Source organism: Mytilus galloprovincialis, chromosome 7 (assembly GCF_965363235.1).
Source record: "Mytilus galloprovincialis chromosome 7, xbMytGall1.hap1.1, whole genome shotgun sequence".
Lineage (NCBI taxonomy): Eukaryota > Metazoa > Mollusca > Bivalvia > Mytilida > Mytilidae > Mytilus > Mytilus galloprovincialis.
Window position 1 is genome coordinate 54,918,032 of NC_134844.1, and position 13,273 is coordinate 54,931,304.

Below are 13,273 nucleotides of genomic sequence, written 5' to 3' on the forward strand. Positions count from 1 at the left end.
TGTTGCTACCTTTGTTTTATAAGTTTCCTCCATCAATAAAACTGACCGCCACGAAATAGAACAATGGTGGTCAAGTTGAAAGTGGCTTTAAACATGAATCAGTCAATCAAATTCATTAGAAAAATCAGTTCCAGCACTTCGGACTGATATTTTCTCGACGTGGATTCGTAGATCCTTAATAAGTAGTATTCATAAGAAAAATCAGTTTTGACAGTTGTAGGAATTATGATATATATGTCTAAAATAAATGATTTTTTTTTGTATCAAATTTTATAATTCTTGATGGGAGGAAAACGTTCCTTCTTGCTTGAGCCTGTTTTTCAAAAATAGATACTTCTAAATAGTAATAAATATAATACTTATTTGACCTATTTTGACCTATAGTTGTATCTCTTTACTTATTCAAAAACACGGGTCCCTGCCGAAAAAGAAGAACATAATTTCTAGAAATCCAAAGCCTAGTTATATCTCAAATATGCTTTCCCAAAATGTATTAACAACTTATTTATAGTATTTAAAAAATGGCTGGTGTAAATATTCTAGTATATTTTTTTAAAAGGAAATCAAATAATAATACTAAAAAAGAAACATGACATAGCAAGGACACATTCAAAACTATAGATAGATGACATCACGGTGGGTAGAAAAAAAGACAAAAAGACAAATGAACAGTTAATAAAACACTTTTAATAATAAAACAAACCAAACAAAACTGCAATAATATTGACTACCTTGAGCGGCTTAATAAGCCTATGTACCCTGTGAACAAAATATCAAGGCAGAATTGTGGTATGGGTTCTCCTGCCATATATGGTTGTAAAATAGCAGAACATATTCGGCGTTTTGCATTTGCGCTGATTTTTTTTTTAATTTGCGCCGATTTTTTTCTATTCTCTGTGGAAAAGCATCCATAATTGCGTTATTCATTGCTTGTTCAAAGTGAATATGCATATAACCTCGGCCACAAAGGAAAGATGTTTTTGACGGAAGAGATCGCAAATTATTTGCATATCACTTCATAATACTGTTCATCTTTCGCTGGTAATAAAATGGCGTAAATATGAGGTACGTAGTTTCCATTTTTACATCTGTGTAAAGTATATAACTGATAAAAGTATGTCGGACAGCACTTAAACGGTCCATCTATAAATATTGCAGACATATCATTACAAATACATTTTAGTTGAGGTGTGTAGACAAAATGAGTATACCTTTACACGATCGTTTCCCTTGACCTTCAGATGTGTATGGCCAGTATTTAGCTCACCTATATTAAACTGTAAATGCAATTAGAAGCAATTATAAAATCGGCGCAAATGAAAAAATAAAATCGGTGCAAAAAAAAAAAAATTTTGATTCGTCGCAAATGTCATACGCTCAACACAATATGTCTACAATTTCATTTAGGTTAGCAAATTTCGATGCAAGAATCAAACTTTCTAAAGGAAACTTTCAATTAAAAGTGAACAAATCTATGTGATATTTTATTATTGTCACTCATCTTTTTACCAAAGCAGAAAATGTTTTTTCGATTTAAATTGTTTTGAACTTCAAGGAACTCGGAAAAGTAAAATTCATAAAGGAATCTTCAGAATATTTATTTATGTTATGCTATAGCAGGAACGTACAGTGACTTCTCATTTTCTTTTGATATTCCGAAAGCATTTTATAAGAGCTATCATCTCATATTTTATTTCAAAATTCAATCATTTATTTTACCTTCTTTTCACATTATCATGTCTTTTCTCTGATTAATCCGTGTAAAGTGTGTTACTTTTCACAAATTAATCTGGAAAACTAGCTATGTGACCTATCATCTTTATTATATTTTTAAATCTTTAAAAATATCTATTTCATTTTGGCACACTTGTGAAAAAATTCGATCATTTTTTGTACTGTTTATCAGGACACCCCAGTATAACAAAATTGCTATTCGGGCTTGACAGGATATATGGGCTCATATTCTAATGACGATTCCCAATAACATATACTATTTTAATTTTCGGAAAATACTGATCGGACATGAGTTTTCTGAGTTTAGCAGGGAAAAAAACGTACAGTGACTTCTCATTTTTTTTTGATATTCCGAAAGCATTTTATTAGAGCTATCTTCTCATATTTTATTTCAAAATTCAATCATTTATTTTACCTTCTATTTACATTATCATGTCTTTTCTCTGATTAATCCGTGTTAAGTGTGTTATTTTTTCACAAATTAAGCTGGAAAACAAGCTATGTGACCTATCATCTTTATTATATTTTTAAATCTTTAAAAATATATATTTCATTTTGACAAACTTGTGAAAAAAATCGATCATTTTTTGTACTGGTTATCAGGACACCCCAGTATAACAAAATTGCTATTCGGGATTGACAGGATATATGGGCTCATATTCCCTGTGACGATTCATAATCACATATACTATTTTAGTTTTCGGAAAATACTGATAGAACATGAGTTTTCTGAAACAGTTGTTAATAATCACATGATAAATTCAAAACATATCGTGAGAAAAATAACATTTCTTAAAATTGAAAAAAAATCCCCTTTTGCTTTTTTCATCATGTTTTTTTTTCAACTTAAGAAAGGCACTTTGTATTTTCCTGACTATAAGTTTCTTTATTCAAGTGGCCATCATAGTCAATGCGTCTTCCTGGTCAAAAGATCTACTCATCCAGGAAGTTTCAATACTATAAAGGACAGGACCACCAGTATAGACTCACACTATTAGTGGATTGTAATTTGAAGAGAAATTAAAAAAGTAAGTATTTGTTTTTCTTTTTCTTTCTGTGATTTAAATCTACCAATCAGTAATATAATAAAATAAAAAAGACGTTTTAAAGTTCTTGATAAATGTTGTTGCCTTGCTAAATACACTGACGCTAAAAATCCATAGTTTGTTAAAGAAACGTTTTCGCAAAAGAGATTGCATCAACTTTTAATTCAATATTCTATTTAAGTCTCGTCTCTCAATAACAAATAATACAAAATTACATTAATAAAATTCAGAATGAAAATAAAGATATATAAAGACTTCAACCGACTCAATAAAAAAAATGATTCACATTTAATTAATTGGGATTATCTCGGAAATTGTATACTTTTTCAATACTGATATGCAGTACAACGGGTAATTTATGGATAAAAAATTTCATCAGAACACAAAAATATCGCACATAACATACAATTCGCCTTTATGGAAAATGATATCAAAACATAAGGAAATATAATTATAAGCGTCAAATACATAAAGGAAAAAGAAAAATCACAAAAAAATGAACTCCGCAGGAAAAATTCAAAATGGAAAGTACTTAATCAAATGGCAAAATCAAAAGATAAAACACATCAAACGAATGGATAACAACTGTCATATTCCTGACTTGGTACTGGCATTTTCATATGTTGAAAATGGTGGATTGAACTTGGTTTTATACACATCTTGTTTTTAAAAATATAAAAAAAAAACAGATAAAAGTGGGTGGATTGAATGAATTCTTTATTTGCAAGAAGCATATACATGCTATGGCAAACGAAAAAATATATACAATACATGACAAACAAACGACAGTAGTTACAGAGTATATAATAATATTAAGACAATATATTACGTGATCTTATTTTCCAAACTGCAATTAAATAATTGCTTAGTTTGTTACTGTAGATTTTTTTAAAATTACATTTATACACCTATAGATGATGTTGAACCTGATCCGTACCATTGCCGTTTGTTTGATGATGCTTCACGTTAGCGAAGGATGTTTTAGACATGACATTAATGATCGACAATCAGTCCGTGGCACACTGGAACCTCTCGGTGGAAGCAATTATAAAGTTAGTTTGGGATGGAATATGGATTTCAAACGACATGCACAGGTAAGATTAAGGGAAGATATTTACCCCCGCCCCCTGAACAATAAACAGCAAGCCTTGCTGTAAATCGCCAAGAGTCTATATAAATTATGAATAGACTTATTTAAAAGAGCTTACAAACAATCTGTCAATTTGACAACTACTAGATCTTAACTCGGAATACCCCAACAATTAACATTACTTTATTATCGTACCGGTCGCAATTTTGGCGTTTGCTTTATTTTCGCATGTTTAATTTTGACATTTTCATTTGGGGCACCAATTGCAAATGAACCAAACTAAAACTACAATAAAAAAAAAACAATTTACGGTAACTGCATGCAAGTTATATTTGCATGAACAGAATGTACTCACAGAACACACAACACACTGCAAATACACAAACGAAACCAAACAGGCTTCATAAAATTAAACGAAAAGCATACATAACTCCCTAATATAACACCTTTCACCCTTAAACCGACATATTTAAGTCAACATAAGACCTTCAACAGTTATCAAGCGTGCATGATGATCTGGTATGAACACTTGTTAATTTATTTAAGTGATAATGTATGGTCCTCAAAATTTTTAATTGTGATTCCTCTTTGAACACAGTCTGTTTTTTACCTTCCTCATGTTTATGACTTTGTTACCATTTTCATGTTGTTAAAAAGAGTGTGAAAGAGTATACCTTTTAATCTTTTCCGGTAATATTTCAGAAGTTAAATGTTAGTATGTCTTTTTAAATTCGCCTTTAAAATATTGTCCCTATTGGATAGTGGATTGGGATACCGGCCGATGAAATATTAATAAAACATAAAATTTTGAAAAATCTAGAGGTAAGAAAAAACTGTTAACACAAAATGGCTTTGAAATTATATAGTGGTACGCACATTATTTCTCTCTATTTATTTTAATTCATTTACGTGCTTTTTAGAAAAAACAAATTAACTATCAAAATATGTAAAATATTACAAATCTTTCAATTAATTTAGGACCACCAGATGTTCCATGTAGATATAGATTATAAAGGTATTTCTGGACGCGACACGCCACTTGACCCATGTGTATTCAATCCGTATGACTTGGATGTCAAAGGTTATATTACGAAAGGGGATTTGGAGAAGATTTTCGTTTATTTCGGTGATGAAGTCAACACACCTGAAATTCTTCACACATTTTTTACAGAACTGGACATAGATGAAGGTTTGTTATAGGGTTGTCTTTCGGTTGCTGAGCAATCGGCTAATTATTTACGAACTTCAAACAGAGGTAAAATTGTCCTCCTCTTCGCTATGTTGAGTAATCCAAGATTAGCATAGCAACATCACCGCTGCTTCGGAGTTTTAATAATTCCAAGGGGTTCATACAAGCTTAAGGCATTTCACTCACCAAAACCTGGACATGCATCGAGTCCGAATTCTGACCAAACGTGACTGTGTATTTAAACATTTAAACAAAACGCCGATACCTTAATTAGGTTTTGATTGAAGAAGTTCAAGTATCAATATTTCTGAATTCCTGTCAACCCTGGATGTTTTTTACTTTTTGACAGATAATCGGAATCCTCTAGTTTAATCCATATGAATAAATGTCAATACAAATTCCGCCCGCTAACCTACTTGTCTTTTTAATTATATTATACATATAGTTTAAAAAGCAATCTTACAAAATCTTTGTTATTTTTCCTAAGTTTCGAAAGAAAAATGTGCCAGTGTTATGTACATGAAAATTCTAGAGAGAATCATTTCCCGCCAAATTTTCAATTGATTTTATCTTAAAACCAAGGACAGTTTCATGTTTTTTTGCTGTCAATTTGATGTAGTCTTTAAAAGTCAAAGCTTGTTATTTTGAAACAGTGGAGCGAACAGTATTAAGGCGTTAGGCGTTTTTGTCCGTATTGGTCATAAAATTTTATTCGAAAAGAACGTAAAAAATCACTATTTTTATTCTTAAACAATTTTCCCTTGAACTCATGCTATTTTTTTGTACATACTTGTAGACAAAATGGTGACAAAAGAGGAATTCGACCTTAAAAAGAAAGATGTCATAACCGAAGAAAGCTGCAGTATAATAAAGGACAAAGACGCAATGGTTGCTGAACAGAACATGACATTGTTGAAATGATTTTGACTTTTTACATTTTCCCCTCAAGCCCAGATCTTATAGCTAATGCAAACTGCTCTCACAAACAACGCACTGAATTCCAAATGTTCAAATTGTGATACGAACGCTTCGATTATAGTTGCATTGCCTTGCATTTCTCTTTATAATTATTTAATTTTGTATGTATTTTCTTCCTACGGCAATTTATATTTGCATCAAACTTATATATTGTATTGTCTTTTTTCACTATATTCTACTTGACAGATCATGCCTCAAATAAGTATAAGTATTTCTTACATTATTTTTTTTATAGACGAATTCAAATATTAAACTTTCATCTGAATTACTATTGTTTTTTTTGATAAATCTGCAAAACATTTTTTTGGGGTGCAAATTAGATTGTTGACCTGTACTTACAACAAACGAAAAATGTACGTAAATGTATTTTTGGAATGGGTAATTTTGAGGTGAAATAGGAGGTTTTTAGAGAAAAATTAATCAAAACAAGAAATGTAGAAAAATCATGATTTATAGTTACATCTTTTAAGAGAATATAAACTGTATGGATATAACAATTATCTTGTGTATATATTGTGTGTCCGCTCGTTATTAGTGAGACCATTAAGATATTTTTGGGGGTCAAAGATGTGGGTTAACCTGTCATTATGCATCATTTAAAATATCAAAATTGAACTAATACTCGTAGCTTAAAGGTTGAAAAATTGAATGTATGTCGACCTGAAGATGTCACCTTTAGGGTTGCTGTTGGTTTAATATTTCACAACTTAAATCACTTGATAAAAATATTCTACCATAGAAAGAATTACTTCAATGTACAAAAATCTTCTTCTACTGTCTTGGAACTTACCAGCGATCTAGCGATCTACCCATTCTAAAGAATCTTAAAAATATTTCAATGATACACATAATAGATAAAGTCATGTCAGGTTTCGGATTTTTTGTCAGACGTGCGGACTCCTTTGTTTTTGTCCTACGATACATGTTAAACAAGTTTGCTCCATATCACCAACTTTTCTTTGCATAGAAGACTTTAATACCTCATCAAAAGTCAATACCAAAATTTAAGCAATTTCTAGATGTTTTTCATATATATTGAGACCCCAAATAATGTCAATACTAAATATAATTTAAAAGTCCGAGTCGGCCTTTCACCTTCATTTAAAGAAAAGAAAATATATCAAAAAGGGGTCCCATAACCTATCAATATTTCAGCTTATTTAGCTTTATGTTGCTTTTCTGACTTAAAGCATCAATTAAAGAATTCTAGATTTTTTTAAAATTTCGCTCTACTACATTGAATTTCTTAATTAAGTGTTCTGTTACATCTTTGTGTAACATCTTTTTGTCGAACAATTACAATTGGCCAGTAAGGTTAGGAACCACATAGCGTAGTTGTTGGTTGTCGTTGTCGTAAACTTTTTTTTATTCCAAAGATACAAAAATGAGCAAACAGAAACTGATTGCGATATAGGAAAAAAATGAATATAAAGGAGCATTTTTAACAGCTGAGCGATTTAGGCCCGTAGGATACTATTGTTTCCTTTTATCTGTCTAACTCACATTATTCTAGCGTAACTTCTGCCTGTCTTTCTCTAGGATACCAATCATATTTGCTGGATCTTCGCATGAAACATATATATATGCGTTATTAAAAAAAAATGTCCAGGCTAAAAGAGAGATAAAAGATACCAAAGGGACATCCAAACTTGTAAGTCGAAAATTAACAAACAAAGCCATAACAAAAAAAAAAGGAAGGAAAGAGACCAAAAGACAAACAGTATAGAAAACTGAACATAAAAACCTAAAGACTAGGCATCCGCATAAACCAGCATTATCCGGGGGGTCTCGGTCGCTACGGAAGGGTAAGCAGATCTTGCTCCACACTTATTATGAGTAATATGATATCTATATTTGGTATTAGTGTTCCTTGTCTATGTCATTGTCAGTTTATTTTCTAATCTATGAGTTTGACTGTCCCTCTGGTGTCTTTCGACCCTCTGTTTGAAGATCTACATATCTGACAAACAGGGTTCACCTGACCTCGACCTCTTTTAATGAAACAGTGATGGAGGTTACTGAGTTTACATTGTTAAGTCTGTATCTACCATACAATAAGCCACACGTCAACTATATTTGGTGTATGGAATGGTTGTAATGTGTACATGTCCAACTTGTAGGTTTGCTGACCTTATTAATAACTTCATTTTCACGGTTCATTGGACAATTTTTAATTTTTGTGGCTTGGTTTACTTCTCAGATACTATGAGTAATAAGTCAACTGTGTTTTGTTTATGGAATAATGATTGTAAGATGTACATGTCTGTCTTCCAATTTTCACATGAACTTGACATCATTTTAATGTTTCAGTAGTCAATGTTAAGTTTTCATCGATTTGCCAGTTTATCAGATACTATAAGCGATAGGTACGTATCTGTATAGATATCTGAATTTGTTTAATTCGCGTAGTAATCTTTATGATATAAAAAAAAAATGGCCGGTAAATTCTCAGTGATAACTAAACAATCATTTTTCAACACGCAAACCACGAATTATTTGTACAAAATGTAAATTTCTCAAAATTCTCTTCAGATTTTTTCCTCGAGATGAAGTGCCATGTGTCCTCATATAATATACCAAATTGTAAAACAAACTGATGCACACTTGGTACAATTAAAAACCTGATAATAAATTGTTCAAATAAGGCCTTCGAAAATAGTGGAATAAATTACTTTTGGAGTGTCAAGAACTCGTTGGAAGTACTTGATAAATTGCATGCTTATATTGGTGATTTTGAATCTGTTCAAAGTTTTGATTTTTCTACCCTGTATACCACATTGCCTCACATTCTCATTAAGAAAAAATTCACACACCTAATTAAATGGGCATTCAAAAAATCAGAATGTGAATATATATGTTCAAACTCTTTTAGGTCATTTTTTAGTAGCAATAAACAAAAAAACTATGTTAATTGGACATGCTTTGATACTATATATGCCCTTGAATTATTACTAGATAACATTTTTGTTCGCTTTGGAGATTCCGTATATCGTCAGATTATCGGAATTCCAATGGGGACTAACTGTGCACCACTTATTGCGGACCTGTTTTTGTATTGTTATGAGTTACAATTTATGACAAAAATAAGCAAAGACCCATCGAAACAACATCTGATAAACAAATTTAATAATACTTTTAGATATTTGGATGATATTTTGGCTCTCAATAATGACGACTTCAGTATATATATTAATGAAATTTATCCTGTTGAACTTACTTTAAATAAAGCTAATACTAACAATGACCACTGCCCTTTTCTTGATCTTGATATCTATATCACTAATGGAAAGCTGAATACTAAAATTTATGATAAAAGGGATGATTTTTCATTTCCTATCGTTAATTATCCGTTTTTAGATGGTGACGTTCCCTTGTCACCATCTTACGGTGTTTATATATCTCAACTTGTACGATTCGCTCGTGTATGTAACAATGTTTTCGATTTTAACGAGAGAAATTTATGTATTACTGAAAAATTATTACACCAGGGTTTTCGATATCACAAACTAGTCAAAACATTTACTAAATTTTATCATCGGTATAAAGACATCATTCGTAAATATAGCTCAACATGCAGACTTCTAATACGTTCAGGTATTTCACATCCAATTTTTTATGGTAATATTCTTTATAAAGCACAAAGGTGTCAGTATTCACCTCAGAAACTTACAAAACCTTTGAATAGACTTATTAAGAAGGGATATAATTACGATACTGTTGTCAAGTCATTAAAGATTGCATATTTTGGCGTTAATATTGAGTCACTGATAAGGTCTTTGCATCGGAACTAAACACATTTATTCTAAAATACAGTTGTTGACATGACACGGGTTATGTTCTTCTCATATATGTTATGATGGTATGATACTAAACCCCTAACGGGAAGGATTGTGCCTGATGTTCATATGATGAAATCATAATCTTTCAGTCAGTTTAATTGAAGTCTGGAGCTGGCATGTCAGTTAACTGCTAGTAGTCTGTTGTTATTTATGTATTATTGTCATTTTGTTTATTTTCTTTGGTTACATCTTCTGACATCAGACTCGGATTTCTCTTGAACTGAATTTTAATGTGCGTATTGTTATGCGTTTACTTTACTACATTGGTTAGAGGTATAGGGGGAGGGTTGAGATCTCACATGTTTAACCCCGCCGCATTTTTGCGCCTGTCCCAAGTCAGGAGCCTCTGGCCTTTGTTAGTCTTGTATTATTTTAATTTTAGTTTCTTGTGTACAATTTGGAAATTAGTATGGCGTTCATTATCACTGGACTAGTATATATTTGTTTAGGGGCCAGCTGAAGGACGCCTCCGGGTGCGGGAATTTCTCGCTACATTGAAGACCTGTTGGTGACCCTCTGCTGTTGTTGTTTTTTATTTGGTCGGGTTGTTGTCTCTTTGACACATTCCCCATTTCCATTCTCAATTTTATTACTTCACAATTACAGAGATTTAAGCCCCATTTCATACAAAGCCATCATGTGTATCAATAAACAATTCTTATCACTTAATCAGAGGCATATACACTCATATTCTTCTTTCTTTTTTTTCTAGCTAGGGAATCGAATTAGAAAAATGAATGTGATTGGTTGCGAGTGAAAACTTAACGCAGTGTTGGGTAACACAGAAAATTATCTCAGGCAACGCTCGCAATATTTTACAATTAAGATTATATACAACTTTGTTTCTTTTAGTTTTTTTTTCAAAGAACGCCTTTAAGGCAGCCCTTAATCAATCAACTGTGTTGGTCGATGATACTGATGTTGGTAGATTATTCCAATCTCTGATGGTCCTTGGAAAGAATTATTGGCAATATTCATCTGTACTGGTTCTGTCATCGCAGAAGCGTTTAAACATCAGTCACATGTTTAAAAAAGAAGATTTGGTATGATGGCCAATGAGACAATTCTCCACAAGAGACCAAATAACACAGAAGTTAACAACTATAGGTCACCGTACGGCCTTCAACAAGGAACAAAGCCCATACCACATAGTTAGCTATAATAGTCCCCGAAATGAAAATGTAAAACAATTCAAACGAGAAAACTAACGGCCTAATTTATTTACAAAAAATGAACGAAAAAACAAATATGTAACACATAAACAAACGACAACCACTGAATTACAGGTTTCTGACTTGGGAAGGGCACAAACATATAGAATGTTGTGGGGTTAAATATGTTAGCGGGACCCCAACCCTCCCCTAACCTGGGACAGTGGTGTAACAGTACAATATAAAAACGAACTATGAAAATCAGTTGAAAAAGGATTAGCTCATTAGAAAAATACAAATACTACACATACAGGTGGACGTGGCCAGGTCCTTGTACATCCCAACAACAAAAAGACATTAAGTACAGATCTGAGAGTACTTGCAGTTACTGACAGCTAGTTCAAAGCCACTAAAAACTAATAAAAAAAAATCATGCATCAAGTACAAAATTTGTTGTTCGCACATCTTGATGCTCTTTTGCTGTACCTGCTCTATTGACATAGTCTTATTTTGGTTAGTTGAGTCCCATACTGTACAAGTTATTTCACACTAGGTCTTACCCTGGAACATATGCAGCTGCTTTTAAAGGTTGCATTCACCATCTTTTGATCACCCTTTCAAATACAATATTTCCAACTATATTTGTGATTTTTTTAACATTAAATCGTCATAACAGTTTTTTGTTTGTTTCACTTTTCTCGGCTGCGTATAAACCTTTTTCACAACCTACGCTCGACCTTTCAAAAATCCTAGCACGAGTACTGAATTAATTAAATATATGAATACGAATATATAGATGGAAGGATGTTTATACGTTTGACTGAGAAAGATAGGTTGAAATATAAGTATAATAAACTCAAGGTGTTGAGTCTTTTAAAATCAATAACATTTACGCTACTAATTTTACTGCATCAGGTGTGCATTTCGACAATACATGTATCTATGGTGATGATTGCGGCCAAAATATTTTAAAATCCAAAGCACTATACAACCGTTGCATAGCTGATAAGAACTAGAGGACCGAAAGTGTCAGGGCAAATAATTAGAACGTTAAAGTAGAATTTTTTATCAGTACCTACTAAAGTCATTGAGATAAGATAAATATATTCTTGAAAATAATACCGAATATTATAACAAAGTGACTTTAATTTGTAATTCCACTTAACAAGGTCAATTCTAGTCGTAGAAATATCGTCACCTTGGAATTTCTTAAATGTAACTGTAAAACCTGTGTTTAGGCAGCATTAATTCTGCTGCCGAAATATGAAGTCACATTAAGTCAGAATATAAATTTAAAATCCAAATTTTCGTAACGAACATTTAAAATAACACGGGGTTATACTCGTCATCAGTCGTAGTATGACATCCACAATAAATAACCTTTTCACCAACCAACAAGTTAATGTGGGAGGTCTGTAGGTGGGTAGTTGAAAGACTGAATTTTTGTAACACTGACAAATTAACCCTGACAACACAAAAAATTATTCGAAATCTTCATCCTGGCCAACCAACAAAGAAGAATCTACTTGCTATATTTTTTTTAATTTGTCCTTGTCCTGAATATGCATAAAAGTTATACGCTTGTTTTTTTTTTTTTTTTTTAGAAAAAAACAATCAATTATTCTATCTACTGATAGAGAAAATTGTTGAAACTTACAAGTAAAACGCCAGAATGTAAACACGAGAACAAACAATATTGGTAGCTGTTTTAAACTGAACGTAGGAGGTTCTAAATTTGTTCCTCTGCAAATTCAAACCAAAGTTTGAAAATTGGTACTTGCTGCTGCCTTACTAGGTATGCAGCATTTAGGAGTAATATCATAGAAAAGTCGGCACCGAGTCAGAAAAATGCGCCTGTTTAGTGTAACATGTCTACTCGAAGATTGCTACTTTGTAAACTGTCACATTCAAAACAAATCAAGCTTTGTGTGTGTGTCTAGGAAAAATCCCCCAAAATGCAGAAATCGCATTAAAAACACTTGGAAAACATTTTTTGAATAAATAATTAATTTCGACTGTAAGTCTTTAATATCTTTAATATCTTCACTACTCGTGTGAATCAATGACCTTTATATAGATATCAATTAGTTACATGTCTTTGTGTGCATTCATAAACCATTTTCAATATACTATATGCTATTCAAGTGTCGAACAGTAAGATTCCCATCTTATGGTTTATATGCATATAGACACTTCATGTCTATTGTTTTAAAGAATGTATTTTTAACCTCTTAATGGCTTTTGGG

At 31.9% G+C, this 13,273-nt stretch overlaps 1 long non-coding RNA gene across 1 annotated transcript; it reads left to right on the top strand.

Moving 5' to 3' along the window:
• The first annotated feature begins 2,634 nt into the window (after nucleotides 1-2,634).
• On the top strand, nucleotides 2,635-6,302 carry LOC143083309 (uncharacterized). The gene is made up of 4 exons (XR_012980627.1): nucleotides 2,635-2,762; nucleotides 3,695-3,874; nucleotides 4,849-5,059; nucleotides 5,856-6,302. It is a non-coding gene; the product is annotated as an uncharacterized LOC143083309 (long non-coding RNA).
• Nucleotides 6,303-13,273: the final 6,971 nt, after the last annotated feature.